General features: G+C 42.5%; 1 protein-coding gene across 1 annotated transcript in view; it reads left to right on the forward strand.

The window, feature by feature from the left end:
- The first annotated feature begins 1547 nt into the window (after nucleotides 1–1547).
- LOC307250727 (transcription factor SOX-6-like) overlaps nucleotides 1548–22188 on the forward strand; it is a 103205-nt gene continuing 82564 nt past the window's right edge. The window contains exons 1-2 of the mRNA XM_080027893.1: nucleotides 1548–1861; nucleotides 20258–20327. The gene's annotated coding sequence lies outside the window, so the exon portion shown is untranslated. The remainder of the gene's footprint in view (nucleotides 1862–20257; nucleotides 20328–22188) is intronic.

Below are 22188 nucleotides of genomic sequence, written 5' to 3' on the forward strand. Positions count from 1 at the left end.
TGTTTTCATGTTTCTCAAGTTGATGTTAATTTTATTTGGCCAGTAGAGTAGATCCCAATGATGATCCCAATGATTTAAGAATGCAGCTTATTGATGATGGTGGTCTTCCAGGTTTCTGACCCAATACATAGGCTAAGTACTGTTTTTATGGTGAGTGGACAATAATAGATTCCTGCCTGGTCTCAGAGTATTACAAACTATTGCAACAGAATATCTCTGATTCATTCATCAGTTAACTAGTCTATTTATTTATTTATCCATCAGGGACCATGAACACAAATCATTAGTTTAAACAAAGAGAAGAGATGTATTGCGTGATTCATTAGATTGATAAGTCTCGCATAACAATTTTAATGTGGATCATAATCAAATTAAATCTATCTGTGTGCTATACTTTCTATTCTATTTTAATCACATGTATTTATTTTGAAAAGCTGTGACTATAAGTTGGGTCATGTTTATGAACCACTCAGTGTAAAATGAGCTCTCTATCTGTCCTGCCTGCAAACCGCCGAAAGGTGGCGTAAGAGTAAACGTAATAAAGAAACAGTCTCAGACGCTCACACCTCTGACAAGACGTTCGCTCGAGCTTAATTTCTGCATCACACAATCTTTGAGATATTGAAGTGTTTTTGCGTTTGCGATTGTAGTCCCTTTTAGTAACATTTTGTTTCAATAACTCAGACACTTTCTTATTATCCTTTCAAATAATTCTATAGGCCTATTTTTATTGAGCGAAATTAAGAATAATCAAACTTTTTAAAGATTTAACACATTTTAATCACAGATTCTCAAATGTGGTTTTAAATTAAACTTTAATAAATAGTTTTTGTTCAGTGATGAATGAGCGCGTGTTGAGGCATTTGCAGATCACATTTTGCATTTATTTTCTTGTTCATGAATTGACCATGAACAACGCTGTCGCTTATCAATTCTGTCTGTGGTGATTTCTTACATCGGACATTGAAAAGGTTTTGAGAAAAACGCGACCAGAGTGAAAAGAGAACCATTTTTATTTTTTATTTTATTTGTTTCATAGTAATCGCCAAGAACAGTTGATGTGTATAGCCTATATGCACGCGCATATAGGCCACACACACACACACACACACACACACACACACACACGCACGCACGCACGCACGCACGCACGCACACACACACACACACACACACACACACACACACACACACACACACACACAGAGAGAGAGAGAAAGAGAGTTGATTTTCAAAGTTCAAATTAGGAATGGTAAGAAAACAGAAAATACAACATATTCTTAGGCTACTATATAGGTGAATACATTTCTGTATGGACAATTCACATACATAAAGTGAGACACGGACACGCGGAGAGACGGCTGCAGAGAGAGAGAGAGAGAGAGAGAGAGAGAGAGAGAGAGAGAGAGAGAGAGAGAGAGAGAGAGAGAGAGAGAGAGAGAGAGAGAGAGAGAGAGAGAGAGAGGAGGGGTTATCCTGCCTATGCCTCCTTACCCGACACTGTCCCGCACTCTCACTTAACCTCCACATAGTGCCGGACGGGGAATAATAACTTATAATACTTTTTTTTAAAGAAAATCCTTCCGAGTGACGTCTCGGTATCGCCTCTCTCTCTCTATCTGACAGCGAAGTGTTTTCAACTCTACTTTGTTGTGATCCTCGGCGGAGCGGCGAACAGAGGAGTTACCCTCAAAGTCCCAGACACGCTCCAGCGATGGTGACTCTACGCACGGGATTTGAAGGCTGTTTGAACTGACTTCTCTTGTTTGGTTCTCGACGCTGAAAAAAACTCTTTCTCATCGCCTCCCCCAAAACAATCTTTCAACTTTACCAGGAGCGGATGAATAAGAAGTGAATGCAGGTAAGAGAAGTGCGTTTGCATCACTGTGTGTGTGGTGGGCACGGCAGCACCGGTGCGTCTGCTTGTTAGTTGAAAGTGTGTGCGCACTACTCTCTGGTTATCTCTGTTTCACAACAAACTGCGATGACAGCAGCAGATATTCAGGCTGCATCAGTGTCTTTAAAACCTGCAGTTGGACCGTGATTAGACCCGCTCGACCCTACATGACCTGCTAAGACTATAGGAGACCTTTAACTAGAATACTTTCAGGGGTTTGTAGAAAAGTTTTGAATTGAGATTTCACAGAAAAAAACTAGATTATTTGGTGGAGTATTTTTTTTCTTAAATGAATGGTACAAGTGACTTAAAATAAGACCAACTCTCTAACACCACATTAACGTTACCTGTGAATATCATAAAACCATGAGCAATGACCAATACTTGTTATTTAATTATTATTAATTATTGTTACTCGCGTACTCTATCTGACACACATTATTGGAAGTTTTGGTTTGTTAACGAGCACACAAACCAGGTGTGGTTGCAAGATGAGCCTCAAACATATGTTACAATAACCTTTAAAAATTGTAGATTTTGCATCATTTTCATCCACTGATATTTCCCTTAGAGGTGGTGATGTGACGCTCAAAACATTAAATTAAAATCAATTAGAACATTAAATCTGTGACCCTGCAAACCACACTGAACAGAAAGCTGACATCTGAACACGTCTCAATTAATGAACTTCCAACTTTTTCTCCAACTTAAAGCTATTTGGCGTTCACTATAAAGGGAAATACTCAAGGTTAATTTCAAGATGCAACTTTATTGTGCAAGGAAAAGCACATGTTATAACTTGACTTTAACTATGTCGATCCCCTCACTTTACCATTGTCATGCACTATTAACAGTAAATGGTTCATCGGACCTGCATCACCTGAAAAAGATTTTATAGGAGCAGAAACTATTACAATACATTCAGAGGCTGTGGAGCATCATGCGTAAAGAAGCGTTCCAGTAGAAAATACAATTTTAGCCTTTAAACTTTCATTTGAAAGCACACTTTTAATATTAGGAAATCCTCTTTTTTTAAATGCATCTCAGTGAGTCCCCGTGGAGCGTGTGGGATGACACTGTCGGTAGTTTCCTCGTCGGCCACACAGCGGTAGCCTTCTGTCCAGAATCGTGTTCGTCTCACGCTTCACTCGGACATGAGGCTTGAAGGTCCCCCCATTGCATGCGCGTGCCCGGCTCCATTGCAGCTCCAGTAGCGAACCTGTTTTTCACCCAAACACATTCTGGAATACAATATAGAGAGAAAGATAGACCGCAGAGGAGGAGAGACAGAAGAAGGGCCGTCTCGTCTGCAGCCTTAGGGCCCAAGAAGTTAACTTTCTCCCTTCGGAGGTCACGGCGACTGACCCTACAAGAATGCGCGTGAGTCATAAATTAAAATAGACTCGGAGGGGAGCCCTAACAAGGATCTATTGGGGGGACAATACCGGGGTTATACAGCAGCGCAAGAAAGGCATGAACTTAGCCTGTGAGTTTATTTCTTGTTATTTTTTTTTTAACTTACTACACGATTTTCAGTGCGATCATTGCCACTCTTTCTTCCTTCTCTCAACTTTAAGGGTGCTACTATGTGTCAATTTCATATGTTAAATCGTTGTTGTGCAGCCCGATAGAGTGACAGACAGCGCTGTTTACGGATAAAGTTAATTGTGGGTGTGTGTAAACTTGAGCTTTGATGCGTGTAAGGGCACATTTCTTATCGGGCATCTCGGACCATCAGCTGCTTGGGTTTGACTCCCATGTTTGACACACTTTGCCCCGGGTTCACGGTGAGGATGAGACAGGGGGGGTAACAGGAGGACAAGGCAGCACGCAGGACAACGGCCTGGACAACGCTGATACGAGTCGCTTCAGGGTGTTTCCCCGCATTTAGAGCCACACTACACCTCGCAGATAAGCCGCTGCTCGCCGAGAGATAAGGAGCTTTGAGAGCGACATAGAGAGCATAAGTGAGAGATCTCAAAATGACTTCGAAAACCGCTAAAGAGGAACCGCAAAGCAATGACAATTGTTTGATGTCAATCTCTTATTGTGTGAAGCTATTTAAACAAAATCATAAAACGCTTTTATATCTTAACCATCTGTCACATGTGGAGTTAAGCGCAATTTCCCAGAATCAGTCTTAATTGTTTTTACGAATTCACTCTTTTTTGTGTGTGTGTGCGCCTCAAATCACTCCTCTATTCAGAGTTATAATTGCCCCGGTTGACAGATCCTCCAGTTGCCAGTTTGGACATGCCCACCCCGGCCTGCGCACTAAATCACAATTTCCAACAAGTTGTTTAATTGTTTGGGACACTGGCAGAACAATTTATAGACCCCCACTAACACCCCTCTCTCTCTCTCTCTCTCTCTCTCTCTCTCTCTCTCTCTCTCTCTCTCTCTCTTCTTGTAAGTGAGAGTGTCTGTCTGAAAAACAATCCGCGCAGTGGGGGCTGGGGGTTCGCTGAAGTTGATCTCCTATGGCATTTTGTTTTGAGCAGGTGCTGCGGGTTGCCGTTCCCTCATAAGGTAAAGTGGCATTAGAGTGTCCAAATGGCAGACTTATATATAGGCTGCCAATTCAGCACATTGTCCCGGGCTGCATGGCTGTCTGAGGGGAGACCTGCAGCAGCCCTTTCTCTTTTTTTCTTCTTCTTCATCGTCTTGTACTGTGTGTGTGGAGGGGGGGGGGGGGATCCGCGCTGACAACAGGCGGACAGGCCAGAGTACAGTGGCCGGTGTGTGTGTGTGTGTGTGTGTGTGGTCCACAAGGACTCAGTCAGCAACATGAAATCACTATTAACAGCCGTGCGTGCCCTGCGTGCGTAAAAGTCCGTGGCAAATTTTATGTTAATATCCACCGTTGATATAAAATAAATTCAAATGATTTTGAATGTGAAAATTATTTTAATATGACGTTTTTATTTCCCAGGTTACATTATGTCTTTTTTTCAAATCTTCAAGATATATTTTCTCAGTTTAAAATGAAATGCATTTTCAGTTATCGGCCTGTACCTTCACAGATAATGATTTTATTTAATTTTCTGATTTGATATAGGCAATTCAATTCTCTGATTAGATCTGTCTCTCTCTCCCCCTCTCTCTTTCTCTCTCTCTCTCTCTCTCTCTCTCTCTCATACACACACACACACACACACACACACACTCACACACACACACACACACACACACACACACACACACACACACACACACACACACACACACACACACACACACACACACACACACACTCTCTCTCTCTCTCTCTTTCATTGTGTTTATGTTAAGTAACTAACAAGTTTAGCGACTGAAAGTCACTACAAAACATTTATTTTAAACAAAAAATTGTTTTCAATTATTTTAACGTGAAGCCCTCAGATTGTGCATGCTAGTGTTAATGCAATGCAAGTCCAACCTCAGGACCCTATTCTACATACTTAGAAATCAATCCATTTCTCACACGTTATTCTAATAGTTTGCATATATTTTGCAGAGGCCTTTTCCTCTGGTTTGGCGTCATGGGGGAATCTTCAGTGGCAAAGTAGCAGCTGGAAAGACTAAAGATTGAGATATTTTACAGCTGAGTGAGAGAGAGAGAGAGAGAGGGATGTAGGGAGAGAGAGAGAGAGAGAGAGACAGAGAGAGAGTGTGAGAGAGAGATTGATGAGAGGAGGCGGAGGACTGATGTCAATGTTGAGATTGTGACTGTGAGCTTGCTTAACCCCAATTGCAACACTGTTATTCTATTTATACAGTGTCCTGCTATCTTCTAACCGACCACAGTTTTGCATATTTATATGTATCCACATTTTTTAAAGATCTTTTTTTATATTATAAAGTTGTCATTCACCATCATCGGAAAAACATACACACACATAAAAAAAAAACATTTCTCCACCATTTCAAGCCATGTGGCCTATACAGAGAGTCCTAATTATTTGTTGTCGGGCTCTTTGAAAAAGACACCAGCCCCCAAATTGGACATGTGTTGTACAAACACAAATTAAACATTTAGCCCTAAGTATTTCTCCCTGGGCCCTAAGTGCATATTAGTCAGCCTATACTTATCTCTGGCCCAACGGCACACCCAAATTGCAGTGTTGCTGCTGAAAAAGAAAGGCTGAGGCCCCGGAGAATGAGCACTTGAAGCACGCTGGCAGATGCCCATACGTTTCTCAACCACAATGCAAGCTTAGGTGTGTGTGTGTGTGTGTGTGTGTGTGTGTGTGTGTGTGTGTGTGTGTGTGTGTGTGTGTGTGTGTGTGTGTGTGTGTGTGGTATTTATGTATTTATGTCTGTGTATATGTCAATTATGTGTGTATGGGGATTTTTGTATCTTTTGTGTTTTTGTCATTAGGACATAGACAGATCCGTTAAGTGTTTCTCTAATTGTACTCAGGTGCATTATGACATTGTATCCATATGGTTTTGTCATGTGTGTAAGTGTGTTTCTGGCGTTAGTGTGCATTAACCTCTTTGCATGTATGCATGTCCTTGTACACAATTAGGCGTGTACTTTATAAAAGCATTTCTCTGTGTGTCTTGTGGTGTGTCCTCCTTGTGTCATGTGTATCTATACTGGGTGGCCTTACAGTGTACATGATGTATGTATGGTCTGACTCTGACTGTGTTTTTGTGTGTGTGTGTAGGTGTGTGTGTGTGTGTGTGTGTGTGTGGGTGTGCATGTGTGCATGTGTGCTCCCTGCTGGGTGTATACTCCACCGTGGATCCCTTCCTCTGTTCTCTGCCATCACATAACCTTGGAAACGGCTTCCTCATATTTTCCCTCAGACCGTTAGCATAACGAGAGGCCGTGTGTTCATTCTGCTCTCTCCTCTCTTACAATGGTCGGGCTAACCTTTCCTTTTCCTCTTTCTCCGGCACCTGCTACCCACCAGCCAATTTCAAAGCTTAGAATGAGAGCTTTACCTGACACACACCAGCTCCGATAATGACAACAGCTGTTCCCTTCACACCGAGTCCCACTGCCTTTTTTCAGTTCACATCTGTATACGCACAGACTTTAGTGACTTAAAGGTAGAGTCAGTGTTTCTTGAGAATGCTTGTTGTCAAAATCACTCTTTGTCAAAATCAGTCAATATCTCCTCACGTTCTGTTGCCTGTCTGTGCTTTGTATGAGCTGAAAAGAAATCTGGTTCTAATACAGAGCCTAGGTTCTGTAAACGGGTATGTAAACAAAGGTGCCCAGCGTAGCTAGCAACATGCCTATTTACAGAGACTAGGCTGTTTTTTAACACTAGATTTTTTTCCAGTGCTCACAGTGCGAGCAGGTACTAGGAGATGTTCACTGACTTTGACAAAGTGATTTTGACAACAAGGGTTCTCCAGAATCGCTGACTCCACCTTTTAAGTTCATGCAGTTCATCATACCTCTTTTCTATCCCTCACTCTTTGTTCTTCAGGCGTAAAGGGTGTGTGTGTGTGTGTTTGTGTGTGTGTGTGTGTGTGTGTGTGTGTGTGTGTGTGTGTGTGTGTGTGTGTGCGTGTGAGTGTGTGTGTGTGTGTGTGTGTGTGTGTGTCACTGTCGTCTGATGACTGCAACACTAACAATGGCTATTATGTACCTGCAAAGGGATTGAGTAAGATTTATAAATGTACGGTTTACACAAAAGCCTTTGACAAATGACTGCTGCACTGTTAACACAGTCGCAAACCCTCCTGGCCTCCTGCCCTAGAAAGACAAATACCAGGGGGGGGGGGGGGGGTGGCTTGAATCCACATTAAACTGAAATCGCTTTATTTATTTTTTCTATATCTTGATTATCAGTGATGAATGCTGCAATGTATTTTTTTTAATGTTTTCCTGTTTGTTTTGTCATTTGTGAACAACTTGGCACACACATGCTCTTCTTTGCTCTCTCACTTTTTTCTCAAGTGGAAAATATTCCCCCATCACACGTCACCGAGCGTCACTTTTTGGAAACGTAGGAACTCAGTCAGTAATTGAAGCAATACAAATTAATTCATGGAATGCGCGGAACAGAAATTCCAACTCATGATACGTGTATATACATGGTACCGCAGGGTGGAGTTTTTTTTCCTTTAATGCTTATTGCTTAAGTACCTTTTGTCATGTTGAATCACTCGTTATAGGAATAAACTAAATGGTGAGAAGCAAAATCACTTGTGCTTTATCTTGTATGTGGCGGCTGCATTAACTGCTCTGTCAGAGTCTTACAGTATTTTGAAGCAATCAGCAAATACATTGATATAGATCAGGCTCTGTTTATAAGGCACAAGGAACTATCCAAAACCTAATGCTCTTCCCCTTTTTAAGTCAAAGAGAGGCAAATATATGGATTTCAATTAGTTTCCCAAACATTTTTATATATATATTTTTTCTATTGAGATACCAACTCTATGAACAGTTTTAACTTAAAGTCAAACAGCAGTTTAATTCATAATGTAGAAATGAACATAGAATGTAGATTTAACTCTCTGTCTTGATCTGAATACTGACTGTCGACCTTTGTTCCAAGTATTTTCCCCCAAAGAAACAAACAGCATTTGAAAAAAAAAATGAAGAAAAAAAAATACTTTTCTGATGTTGCTTGCAAAACAGATTAGCCTCACGAGTTATCATTCATCGCCGCTCGCTCATGGAAATCCCATCATTGTAACTTTATTGTTTCACTTAAAGGAGGCCAAATCATTGTAAAAAGACATAATTCAGTCTATTCTATCTCGGCTGCACTTGACTTTGCCAGGAGAATGTTTGGAGAAAAAAAAAGGAATCATGAAATAAAATCCACCGCAGTTAATTCTTTGCTAATTCGAGAACATACATTTCGAGATTAGAGTGATGTCAGTCTCCTCATCTCAGCCAATCAGACTGCAGGCTTTTGGTATTTTTCTAACAACACTGTAAGGGTGACCAGGTGAGTGACACTGGTGCTCTGGTGGCTCTTTATCTGTCAGTCAGAAGTCAAGGTCTTGGACTGCAGCAGCAGCAGCAGCAGATGCTTTGGCAATTACACTGCTGTGTGCTACTGATGAGTTTACAGAACAGGGAAATGGCTAGTGAGCATGTCTGCATGTCCAGGAGCTTTTAGAGTTTCGGTCTTTCCTTTTTCCTTCCACTTTAGATAGATAGATAGATAGATAGATAGATAGATAGATAGATAGATAGATAGATAGATAGATAGATAGATAGATAGATAGATAGATAGATAGATAGATAGATAGATAGATAGATAGATAGATAGATAGATAGATAGATAGATTGATATAAGTAAGATACATTGCATGATTCTCTCTTCAACAGCCTGCTGTGTGCTCAAGATAATACAAGGTGTCAATGTGGGAAAGTGGGTGTCATTAGCAAACATCGCTGTTTGGTTTGTTCTGCTTAAGCACCAGATGGGTGGGGTTTCATTTTAGACAATAGAAGCACCTTGAAAGTTTTGACAATCAAATGACAGCTACATGTACTCATCCTTTGTGTGATGAACAGCCAAGCTGACGCTTGCCGAATTGTCATGACACATAAACCCCACCCCTCCGGCACTCCCTGCATGTTAAAACAAACAAAAGAAATTATTTGCTCTAGGATTTGATGAGGGACTGTTGTTAATGTTGCACGAATCACTCACATGTGCTACGCTGGTGAATCTGATGGACATGTCTTTATCTACTGTTGACAAAGGTTAATAATAATTCTGTTTTCTCCAGGGCCACTGTAGCTAAGAAACTACAGGTTTCTTTTTGAACTGCCACCATAAATTAGTCCGTCCGTAAAAAGGGGAAAAGAAAAAGAAATGTGCTGAAATGTTTGTGGCGAAGGAGGAGGCCTCCTGTGCTCTTCCCCTATAAGCCTCTCCGAGACTGTTTGGAGGGAGCGGCTGAATGCTGCTCAGACCGACAGTTCAGAACCACACGTAACAGTACACGCGTGATTTGGCTCGGACAGTGCACACAAACACACACACACACACACACACACACACACACACACACACACACACACACACACACACACACACACACACACACACACACACACACACACACACACACACACACACACACACACACACACACACACACACATTCTATGCCTGAACACACACATTTTAAGACATACAAGACCTTTCATGAAACATAGCAGGATGTACAGTCAGATACAGCTCGCCCGTATTAGACATGACTCATTTCATTTAACAAAGAGATTGTGCATTGTGTAAACAGGGTACGGTAGTAATTAGAAGTTATAAAGACCTGTATATAACAATGGTCTATAACCACAGTGACAAATGTCTGTGAGACAAGTTTCATGTTTTGTTTAAATGTAAGAATGCAAGAAAACAATGCTAAAGTACTATTGAAAGGGGCGCTAAAACTATTTATTGTAGCAATTCCATAAAGTTGGGGGACTTGTGAGACACACATTAACCACACATTGTCCAAATTGAAGCAGCAGAAGCACAAATATCTGAATTTTGAGCTAAAACCTACATTTCCCATGATGCAACCCATTGGTGTCTCTTAATTCGATTCTGAGAAAGGCTCACATCTCTCAGGGTGTATGCATCCAATCTGTAAAGCATGGTTATTTTACAGCACTTGACGAGGCCCTTCCTCCCTATGACTGTTAAAGTGGTTAATTGGTGCATAAACCATCTCCAAGTCCATGTTGCATTGTTCTCATCCGGCCAAACAAGAGTTAAAACAACTACAAACAAGCCTGGCGTGATTACACTCTGAGCCCATGTTTACATTGCTTTTGTAGTTTCGATTCTGCTCCTCCCAACTCTAGAAGCGTCACTGCCTCGGCTGGGTAACCTTCAGTTTTACCACACGTGGTGGTTTTGGAGTAATGGGGCGTGGCAGCAGTAGGGTTGCGGATGGTGCGAGTCGAGAGGCCTCCGAAATGACCCTGTGGTTAAAGTAGTGAGGGCCAAGATAACATGGTCCCACCCACCGAAAAGCCCAAATCCTATTGGTCGCCAGCCAGCTTGTCCTATACGTATGGGCGTTGCCATGGTTTCCCGGCCGTAAAGAAGGTCTCTAATCGAGGCCTGTTGTCGTCATGAGGTGGTGGTGAGAGTTTGGGAGAGATGGAGAGAACAGAAAAGAAAGAAAGAGAAAGAGAGAGAGAATGAGGGAGGCTGTTTATCTATCCACTGTTGGGCTCAGAATAGAAAATGTAGCGCTTGACGGACAGTTCTGAACGTATAGCCCGTCTTTCTGCTTGGTGTGAGACACACATCACATCAGGTTCATTCCATGTGTCAGGAGGTTCCCAGGGTTACTGCATGGGAACCTATTCCTAGATGACATGCTCCGGACACGCTCCTCCTGACTATATAGTCTATTTGTACACGGAATGCTATATGTTCTGTACACGCGGTTGGATTAGCGGCAGTGTGCAGTGTTATGTCCAGTGATGACGGGGTTATGCATAGGAGTGGCACACAGGGGTTTCGGGTATCAAGCTGCCCGGGCTCAGAATTCGGGTGTCTGCCATGTCATCCAACACTTTATGAGAATGGTACAGCACCATGGACTGCTGACATTTGTGCCAAGAGGGTTTCTTTCACACACGGGAATAAACAAGATATCTGCTTAGTGCTAATTGTAGCTGCACTGTGCTATAGTGTGTCCATCTCAAGAGAACGCCAGGCTCTTCATGGGACCCACCTGTTGGGCTGATTCGCGTGTGTCTAATTTGAACGGCGTGTTTGGGAAGCAGACTTGACAGGCCTGAGTTGACACTTCAGTGGGAAAAACAACCAATCAGGTCAATTGGCATTTAAAGGTGGAGACAGCTTGTTGTCAAAATCTGTGAATATCCTCCTCAGGATCAGCTACCTGTAGGCACTTTAAACAATTATGGTCTTAGCACACAGCCTAGGCTCTGTATACGGGCATATTGCTATAGCTGCAAGTGGGTCCCCCTTCTTTCCTTATATCTTTTGCTTACATACCAGTTTACTGAGCCTATAGGCTGTATATTAACAACAGATATGTTTTCAGCGCACACACGGTACGGACAGGTAGGGTCTCATGAGGATATATTCACTGATTTTAACAAATACTGTGCTTCAAAATCGCTGACTCCACCTTTAATGCAAAATGTAGCAGCCCTGTGCTAGCTGTGTGTCCAGCTAAAGAGAATCACAGGCTCTTCATGGGACCCACCTGTTGGGCTGATTCGTGTGTCTAATTTAAACATTATGTTTTCGGTAGCAGACTTGACAGACCTCAGCTGACACTACACAGTGGGGAAAACAACCAATCGGGTCAATTGAGCTGCTGTATATTGTCAGAGGTACTGTAGTTCAGTTGTCTTGGCTGGCAGGCAGCCGGTGTGTAACAAAATCAAATGGCACTTTGCCACAGTGCCTCAACTGGATGGTTCCCTGAAGGAAGGGCTGAGGGAAAAGCGCTGCCTCAGCAAGCTGTTTAGTCTCATTCTCCGGGATCTTACACTGTGTCTCCCTGTTGTAATATGGGAAACATACGTAGACCGGCCTGTGATGTCAATTGTTATTGCTGGAGGCCTGCTGTAGGAAAAATCTCATTCGCTTTTGTAAAGCGGTGTAGTGAAAAGGAGCTTATGTCATAAAGACGCTATTGTGGCTGCCCGGGGTCCGCTGTGTTCATATGTGTGTGTGCGTGCATGTGTCTTAAAGTGTCACTATGCTTTGACCTATACATTGTGGATTTCACGTGTGTGTGTTTTCCTCACATTTGCGCAGGTCTGAATGCACAATGGTTACTGTGCCTGTTTGTTCGTGGCGCACACAAAGGAGAGAGTTAAGCAGCGTTCCTTTTGTGCAGGAGATTTATGAATGAGAGCTGCTATTGTTGCCGCCATGAATGATTACATATTTATTCTGCCTCTCCTCCCTTTGATTGTACGCGCTCATTGTCGTTATGCAACTCCTTGACTTTTGCTAAAGATCATTTAAAAAAAAATATACAATCCGACCAATTTGATCTAACCCAAACACTTGAATGTAAAGAGTCCTAGGACACCTGTTGACCTATACAAATTAGGTCAGTACCCATCCAGTTAAAAGTTATAAATGGTTGTAGTCACTGCTTGATTAATCTCATTAACATCTGCTTAAGAGCCTAGTGCCTATACCTGTTGAGTATTTTTTGTGGCCCACATGGTTGTACTGTATACTGCTTCTTTTTTACAGCTATACAAATGTGTGTAAACGTGTCAATGTTGCTTCACAATATAATGCATATACTCAATCAACCTCTCTCCGGACTTATTTCAGCCTTAAAAATAATGGCCTTTCACGATAAACAACTCCAAATTGAGTCGGGACACAAAATGTGAGAGGCATCATAAAACGCCAAGGACTGAAAAAATGTTGCTTAGTGGATATCAGATCAATAACTGTTAGCCGTGTAATCACTCTCTCAGATTGGATCTAACTGACCTCTAAGCAGGCAAGAAGTCTGCCTCAGCCAAACACACACACACACACACACACAGAAACACACACACACACACACACACACACACACACACACACACACACACAGACACACACACACAGACACACACACAGACACGTATGCACACATGCACGCACGCACGCGCACACACAAACACACACACACACACACACATGCACACAGACAGACGCACACTAATGCATGCACGGACGCACGCACGCACGCACACAAACACACACAGACAGACAGACACACACGCACGCACACACACACACACACGCACACCTCACCCACACACAGCAACAGCAACGTGCTTATATGTGAAAAAGCTTAGGGAAAAATCGAGTAAAGGAAAAAGTCTTCATCCTCAATAAATGTATCATGCTAAAGGTTTCTATAAAATGAAATATGCACATTAATTTCTTAGAAAAACATGTCGCCACGGTGCAACTTGTAAGAGCGGTGTGTAGTGGTGGTGGTGGGGGGGGGGGGGAGGGGGGCAGGGGGGCTCTGGTCTGGCAGATGAGATAAACTATATGTTTGATTTCTCTTATGAATACAAATTGTAGACATATGGGGGGAGGAGGAGATTGAAATAAAACATTAGATATTTATTGCCACCACAGTATATTTTCTATTCATTATTTTTTTCTTGTTGCCGTTGCTGACGACCACCTCCTCCATCTGAGCAGCGTCCGCTCACACTCAGCCTCTCTGTGTTTCCAGGAGCAGCAGATTTGTGCGCTGTCCTCTAAATCATTTCCCTCTCTAGCAGATTGCTCCCTGCTGGAATATTGGCCTGACAGCCGTTTTTTTTCTTCATCTCCTCCTCCCCTCCCTCCCTCTTGCTTCCCCCAGTGGACTCATTTACATTTATGCACGCAGCAATTAATTACAGGCTGGCGCTGGCCTTGTAAATTAGAGGGAGCCGAGGGTCGCGCTCATTATTGGCCCTGACAGTTAAAGCCTTGTTTGGGTCGTGACAAGGTTGACTTGGGGCTGGGACGGCGTATAGGCTTTAGCAGGGGCTGACACATGTCTTCATATAAATGATATTGCTCCTGAGAAAAAAAATCAGTTTCTTGAGTAATACGACATTCTGTGATTTTTTTAAATTTTTTTTACTCCATACAAAGAAGTTTTTCAAGCCGTTTTCATATCCTGAAAAAAGCCTTCTCCCCCGTGCAGCCATAGGTCACACAGGGTGGGAGGGTTGACGCTTAGCAGGGATTGACTTGTCTTCATTTATATGAAATTGCTCTGCAGCAAATTGATGAATATGTTATTTTGTACTTACTTTCATTTTAACTAACAAGATGTATTTCAATCTGTAATGTTTTTCCATATCCCGGAAAACCCTTTTCCTCCATGCAGCCATAGGTCATCTTTCCAGGCCGGTGTGTTTTGTCTTTAGCGTGATGCCTTTTGTGTGTGTCTTGGGGGTCTTTCAACCAAATACTTGTGGAGGGCTTGTTCTATAGAGGCAGGAGTCAGGCAGGGCAGAGGGACTTCTCACGGTATATTGGTCTTTTCATGTGAAGACGCTGCAAACTTTTTTCCGTCTCTTTCCCCTCACAAGGCCCTTCTTTCTTCTCTGTCACGCAGCGGTGTGTTTGTGCATACCTTCCCCGTTTAACAAAAGCAGCCACAGATCCTATTCACTTCTGCCTTTGACATTCACCTCTTGTTTTTACAATCTTTTCCAAGGCGCGCTGTTTGCACAGTGCAACAGGCTTTGTCTTGAAGACGCGGGACAATGGCGAGAGCCCATAATGTAATCTCCTAAGGCTAGAGGCGAGCGGAGGGGCGAGGTTTAGATGTATGTGCTGGCGCTTGCCCCTGCAAACCCTCCTCCTCTCTCTCTCTCTCTCCACCCTTTTACCTTAGTGATATTTCATGTTAACAGCGACTGGGGAGAGAGAATACATGTTGTCACTTAAGCCTCTGTAATGTTCACCTAGGTCTCTTTTGTGAAGGGCAACACAAAGGCTTTTCCACTCATGCAAACATCCCCTTCCCTTGTTCCACTCATTAAAGGAGGAACACTTTTTGCCCACCCACGTGAATATCTGCAACACTGACGTTTTGATCGACAGAACCGCAAAAACATTCATATTGAAACATTATCTTTAAACCACCTTAAGCAAGTGTTTCAGCAGCGCTAAGCCCCACCGCAAGTATGAACATCGTCCTACACCCGAAAAAACGACTAAATCTGGTGTGAAACCTCAGAAGACTCAAGTTTGACAAGTGTGAAATGCGGTGAAATAACAGCTCAATACTACCAGGAATATAAGTTGCTTGCTTGCAGAACACAAAGTCAACACAAAGAAATAACAACAGATACATGACTAGGCCTGTACAAGATGGCCAGTGGTCCTCTGATAGTCAACGTGTGCTATAAGCTCATCATTTATGGGTCAAGTGAACCTAATTCTGGTTTAATTGCCCATATGATTAGCTGGAAGCTACGGTGCACTCCGTTTCGTATGGTGCAAAACGTGGAAGTGGCAGCACGGAGCCTCATGTGGTGCTAAGCTCATTGAGAGAGCTTCTGTTTCATAGAGTTCCATTGTTCTAAACTCACAGTGTGTCCGCGCGCTCTGCACAAGTGGCATTGACAGCTGCAACAAGACAACATTTGGGACTGTGCATATTTTGTTGCGTGGTTGAATGTGTGCATTCATTGTGCAGGTGCAAAGGCCCTGGCTCTTAATATACTGCCATACCATATCTCTTACCTCCTCTCTTGTTACTATCTGTCAAGCTATGATGTCACAGACTTTTCTTTTTAACGGAATGGTAACATGTGGCATTTTACAGCTGTTTTGGACAGTAGGACAAAAAGGTAGCTGTTTGTTCCAGTTGTCAGGAGGGGCCTAGCGTAGTTTTATGTCAGCTCCCCCCCTTCCCCTCCAGCTCCCCCCTCAGAGGTGGATGAGAAGAGCAATACTTTGGACCAGGCATGTGGGACGTGAAAATACAGCAAAATAAAACTAAAAGGGTTTTTAATTGTGCATGCAAAGGAGAACGAACAAAAGTGTGTGCTGTTATTGTTGGCTTAATGTCTGAGAAAATGTCTTGTCTTTATGGATCTCTTTGAGTGCTGTCCCAATGATGCAGTTCTTCTGCTTCCAAAATCTTTTTTTCTTCTTTTCTCTTACTCTTCATTTCTGTGGAATTATACCAGGGCCAAGTATTATGGTTCAGATTAAATTCATGATACTCACCTGCCAACAAGCATTAACTGATAACACTGATAGTCAGCCGTGTTTCATAGTTATGTTTTACATCAGAGAAAAACACACTCCAACATATGCAAAACAAAAACTTCAATAGCTTATTTTCCAATCATAGTTTGTTCATTAATTTGAGAGTAACCATGTTTTTTAAAACAATTACACACATGTGACACCCTCAGTGACGGCAACATGGTTCCACTCCTGCACACAGCTAGTTAAAATAACTATAAAATATCTATTAATCTAAGATACTGATATCCCCATCTACTTTGCACAACACCTTCATTCTATGTATTACGAAAGTGTTCTAGTAGTAACATACATGTACGTCAGTGAATGCAGAAGCACATGGGCTGTTAAGTGCGGAATTCACGCCTGTTAGTGTGGAGTGTACATCTGCACACAAGGCTGGTGCTGTGCGTGTGTGTGTGTGTGTGTGCGTGTGTGTGTGTGTGTGTGTGAACATGTGCGTTTTGCAGCAACTCTCCTCTACTGGGCAGCCAGCTGTCTCCCTGATTACCCAGCATCCTCCAGGTGTCAGCTCTGCCATCTGCGGATGAGTGGCAGGGCGTGTGGAGCGCAGGAATGGAGGGAGAGAGGGAGAGAGAAAGGGAGAGAGGGAGGGAGATAAAGAGAGAAAGGGAGAGAGGGAGAGGGGGGTTACAAAAGAGAGAAAGAAAGAAAGAAAGAAAGAAAGACAGGAAACAGAATAACTGGTTCTGCAGACATCTGGAACGTGTTCAGACGGGTCATCGAGAGCTGCAGAGTGTGAACGGCGCTCAGGGGATTCCAGCAGTCACTCAATTGAGAAGGTGGCTCTGAGACGTCCTTAGCCTTTTAACTTTAGTTTGGGCAAAATGCTGCTTCTTCTTCTGCAAAAAAGAAAGAAAGAAAGAAAGAAAAAAGAAGTTGCAACAGTTCACAGGGATGTTTCACACAAGTTTATTTTAGTTGCCTGCTATTTGTTTTCATTATACTTATTATCTAAGAACGTCTTAGTGTGCGAGCTTTTGGAGTTCTTCTGGTCAGACTTGCCCTTAATTGTGCCCTTAGAGAAAGAAGCAGAAAAACACATCCAAGAGAAAATCATTTGGTTGATTACAGACATGAATAAAAGATCACACACGCCGGCCCAGTGTTTGCTTTTTTCTTCATTGTTCTCAATTAGCCTCAAATTGTGGAATCAAAGGGTTTGTTTGTGTTGCGTTCTTTGTACAACATGCGTTACTCTTGTTAAGGCGGCGTCATAATACATATAGATCTGCTGCTGTGGTGGGTTTTGTCTCGTATCTGTGTGAACACAGCCTTGCTTGAAGTCGACCTCTTACCCAGTCCTCCAGTTGGTTCTTTAATTAGCGGCCCACTACTCTCAATTAAGACTAGCTTCCCATCCTCTCTCAATTTGGGGCCCGCTCACTCAGGGCGGCCCCCGTCGAGATATACCTTCAAAGCGCCGCATCTGCAGTTTGACCTCTTTGATGTTATTATTTGTCTTCCGTGACCTCTTGTTTAAAGCAAATGGCTGTTTGTAGTGTGTGTGCTATGGCTTGTGTGCGTGCGAGGCTGTAATAAGGCTGACCCCAGGTCAGCTCTGAGAGTGGTCTGTTTTAAGGAATGACTCGCCTGTCCATCTTACTAAACAGTTTCCTTTTCTTCTCATTGGGATCAAGTTTTGAAAGAAAGAAATCAGGCTTCGCTAACTGTATTAAGTCAGGTCGGTCGCGGCCAATTTTTTGGACTTCAAAGCGGCCGTACAAGAATCACGCTGTTTGACGTTGGTTCGGCCTTTGCGTGGCTGAGTGTGTGTCGTTGTTTGCTGTGTGTGAGAAAAACACTGCTCCTCTGTTGGCTGTGCTGTGGACTTGACAGAGAGGCCTCTGTTCTAGCCCTGACCATCCACTACACAGAGGTAGCTCAGGTGGGTCCGGTGTGCATTCAGCCGGGCTCCAAAAAGCCTTTTCCAGTTCATATACTTATACTGTCAAAACCGCAATTTTATTGGCGGGATGTGAAGAATTTTGGTCAGTGTTTATTAAAATATATTCTGATTCCTATGGTAACACACTCTTCCCTTTCAAAGGTTCGGTTCAACCAAATTACAAAAACACATTTTTCTCTCTTACCAGTACATCTAGTGGTGTGTAGCTACGCAGATATTATGGTTTCTAGTGCCCAAGCCTTAAGCTTTCTGTCTGCACCCTTATACAATGGAAGAGAATGGAATTTATTTTTTGGTGCTGACAGCATTGCAGCATCAATTTCCAAAAAAACAGTGGTCCCTGCTATTTGGTGGAAGGTAGCTATAGTAATTTTTTTTTACTGTAAATCTAAATTCCTTGATGCATTTTTTTTGAAAATCTTAAGAATCAGACACCTTGCCCAACCCTGGATGGATTGTAGGGGAAGGTGGGGTGATTTGTGCATTTTGGAAGTTGCAAAACCCCTTGTTTCTAGAAAACCGTGGAAGAAATTGGAAATGTGACCACATATTTAAGAAGAGCCATCCATTTGACTCATCCTGTAAAGAAGGGAGACACAAGGAATAAGATATAAGCACATTTAAGCTAAAAAAACTGTGTTTTGCCTTTCAAAGTAAAATTTCCATGATCAAGGTTTTTTGATTATTGTGTCTGAACAATTATAGACACGTTTGAAAACATTTGACACATGTTTTAGTGCTTTGGTATGCTACACTTTGAGTCTATATAGTTAGCACAATGTCAACCCTAAATTGCTGCATCATGCCTATTATCCAAAATTCTGGGGATGGGGTGATTTGTGCGCAAGGGCCTGGGTGAGTTATAAGTAAGTAAGTAAGTAAAATGTATTTATAAAAGCACATTTATGACAGTTTGCACTGTCCAAAGTGCTGTACATAGTGCATTCAGTAGGTAAACAATGAAGGTAAAATAACAATAACCAAAATAAAAGACGTAAAGCCCATACATCCACATAAACACAGATAGTAGTGCAGAGGTAAGTAAGTAGTGCAGAGGTTAATGGGGAGGAAACACCAGGGTGTACATATGGGTTTTGAGCCTTGATTTAAAGGCAGAAATGTAGGGGGAATCACATTTGTCAGGTGGCAGTTGGTTCCACAAGCACGGAGCAACTAGTGCAAAGCACATTTCTGAGAGTTGTGCCAGTGGCATGGCTGTATACGCTGGTCACCAAAAGAAAGTGATTGTCTACAGTAGCTCAGAAGAGAGTGACATCTCAATTCCACTTAACGACACCACTTATGAGAGTTCAGATGGCCAGAAAGATGATGATGGTGACTTTGTCATTGTGACACAATGACGCACAAATCACCCCACTACGTGGGGTGATTTGTGCGACAAGACAACTTTTTTTCCGAAAGCTATATTTCTTAAACAGTTTATTCCAGATCCAAAGTTTTTATTGCCAGGGATGCACAACATCCTGAAATATATGTACATATTTGAGTTGGAGACATAACTGTCAAGGCCTCACTTTAAAATCACTTTGAGTAAAAAGTTGCACAAATCACCCCACCTTCCCCTATTACCAGATACCACAAGTTATAATTTGACTGAAATGACCCTTTAATTGATGCTGATGACTGTGAACCTAAAAAAAAAAAAACGCTTGAACATGTTGTAAAATCCTAGTGAGAATTAATGTGTTTGTCTCTTGTGTTTTCCATGTCTTCCAGGTGACGTTCATGCATTTTAAAGTCGTCCACAAGTGAGAAGAGGGTGTTGGAGTTGAAGTCTCTTATTACTGTAAGTTTGACACAAATTATTATTTTTTTCTTCCCCTTGTCCTGCTGCGTCACCAGCAGCTTGTGTGGGCCTTTCGTGTCACTGTCTGGCTCTGTGTGTGATAGCTTCCACCAAAATGATAAAAATCTTTTCACAGAGATCACATAATATTTTCCCAAGCAACTCTTGCCGGTGTTTGAAAGCACTAGAATGCATTGTGTTAGCTCATCAGCATGTAGCGGAGTCCAGTGTGTTTGTGTGTGTGTGTGTGTGTATGTTAGTGTGTGTTTGTGTGTGTGTGTGTGTGTGTGTGTGTCTGTCTTAAGCAAAACTGTAGCTGCGTCTGTGCATGTGTCCACTGCCCCTCCAGCAGCGGCACACACACACACACACACACACACACACACACACACACACACACACACACACACACACACACACACACACACACAGTACAGAACACTTTTTGATTTGTTTCACAGCGAATGCAGACCTCCACTCACTAGCTCACTCTGGGTTCGTATTCTGCCCTGTGCGCCCTTCAATAGCTGCTTTCACTGCGGGCTGAAGAAAAGGGGTTCTGTTAAAGACTCTCACAGGCATCTCTCCAGGAAGCTTTCAGCGCCCAGTGAACCTACAGTTTGCCTTTTAATGGACTTTCTCTCCGCGAGCAATAAAGATTATATCTGGAGTCAAATGGTGCTGTAGGTAACACTAGCCCAAATTAAGCTGGTCCGATCGCGATGGTTTCAGCAGAAGGCGAAGGGCGTATATATGAAATGTACAGATGGGAAGAATAGGGTTGGAGTATAAAGAGTGATCTGACCATCTGGCTAATCCCCCCCTGTTTAAGAATACTTATTAAGGCACTTCTCTAGTGGCCCTTGAGCCGTGTCAATGCAGGGTCAACAAGTGGACTGTTTGATTCCCTGGCAACTCGCTCACAGAGTGGGATAGGCAACTTTACTGTTGCTTTGGTGGGTCATAATCTGTGTCCTGCAGGTTATAGTCATGGGGGTGGAGGGTCTGTGTGTGTGTGTGTGTGTGGGGGGGGGGGCGGTTTAAAGTTTTGATTTATGGCTCATGTTAATCATATTGGATCACAGTTATGGTTTCAATGAAGGTGGTCGGCAGATTTATCTAAGGAGTCGCTGATGATAACAGATTAGTTTAGCACCAAAAAAAAAAATATATATATTCTAAAAAGTTTTCATTCATGCAATTCTGACAGGGGGAGAATCTGGTGGAAATAGCCAGAATATGATTTCAACTTTACAACTAGACATTTGGTTTTAAGTCGAAAATGCTGAGAATCTTTGATCTAAAATGATTATCTAACTTCTAGTCAATGACATATTTTTTTCTTTATTAGCTTTTAAAGATGATATTTTATGAGTGAAGTAGTAGCAGTAAAATAATGCAAACATCCCAGTGGTTAACACAGGCCTCGTGCATGTTTTTCCTCTTCCTAGTAGCGCTGCGTCTGTATCTTGATTAGTCAACACTGGATCACTTTCATGTCGGCCCCGTTCTTTAATTCCATCAAACTCCCTTAACTTCATCAGTTTCACCTGGAAAGTTGAAATCACATTATTGTGTCTTTTAACATTCGGGTTGCTTTACAAATCTAATTACATGGCGGTGAGATGACAAGTGGACCCTCCTAACAAAATTACAGTCTTTTATAAGGTAGCAATGTTGTCGTGACAGGATGAATTTATGGTATCTTTGTTTTATTGGACTTTGAAAGACAGGAAGGGTGCTGCTGTGCGTCAGAGAATTGGTCAAGGTCTTACGTTATACTGTAAATACTGTATCTAATGGCTTTGCACCGAAAGGCTAGGAGTGTCTATTAGGCTACTAAGGTTTTAGATGGTGATTG

This window comes from Ammodytes marinus (genome assembly GCF_949987685.1).
Source record: "Ammodytes marinus genome assembly, chromosome: 5".
Lineage (NCBI taxonomy): Eukaryota > Metazoa > Chordata > Actinopteri > Uranoscopiformes > Ammodytidae > Ammodytes > Ammodytes marinus.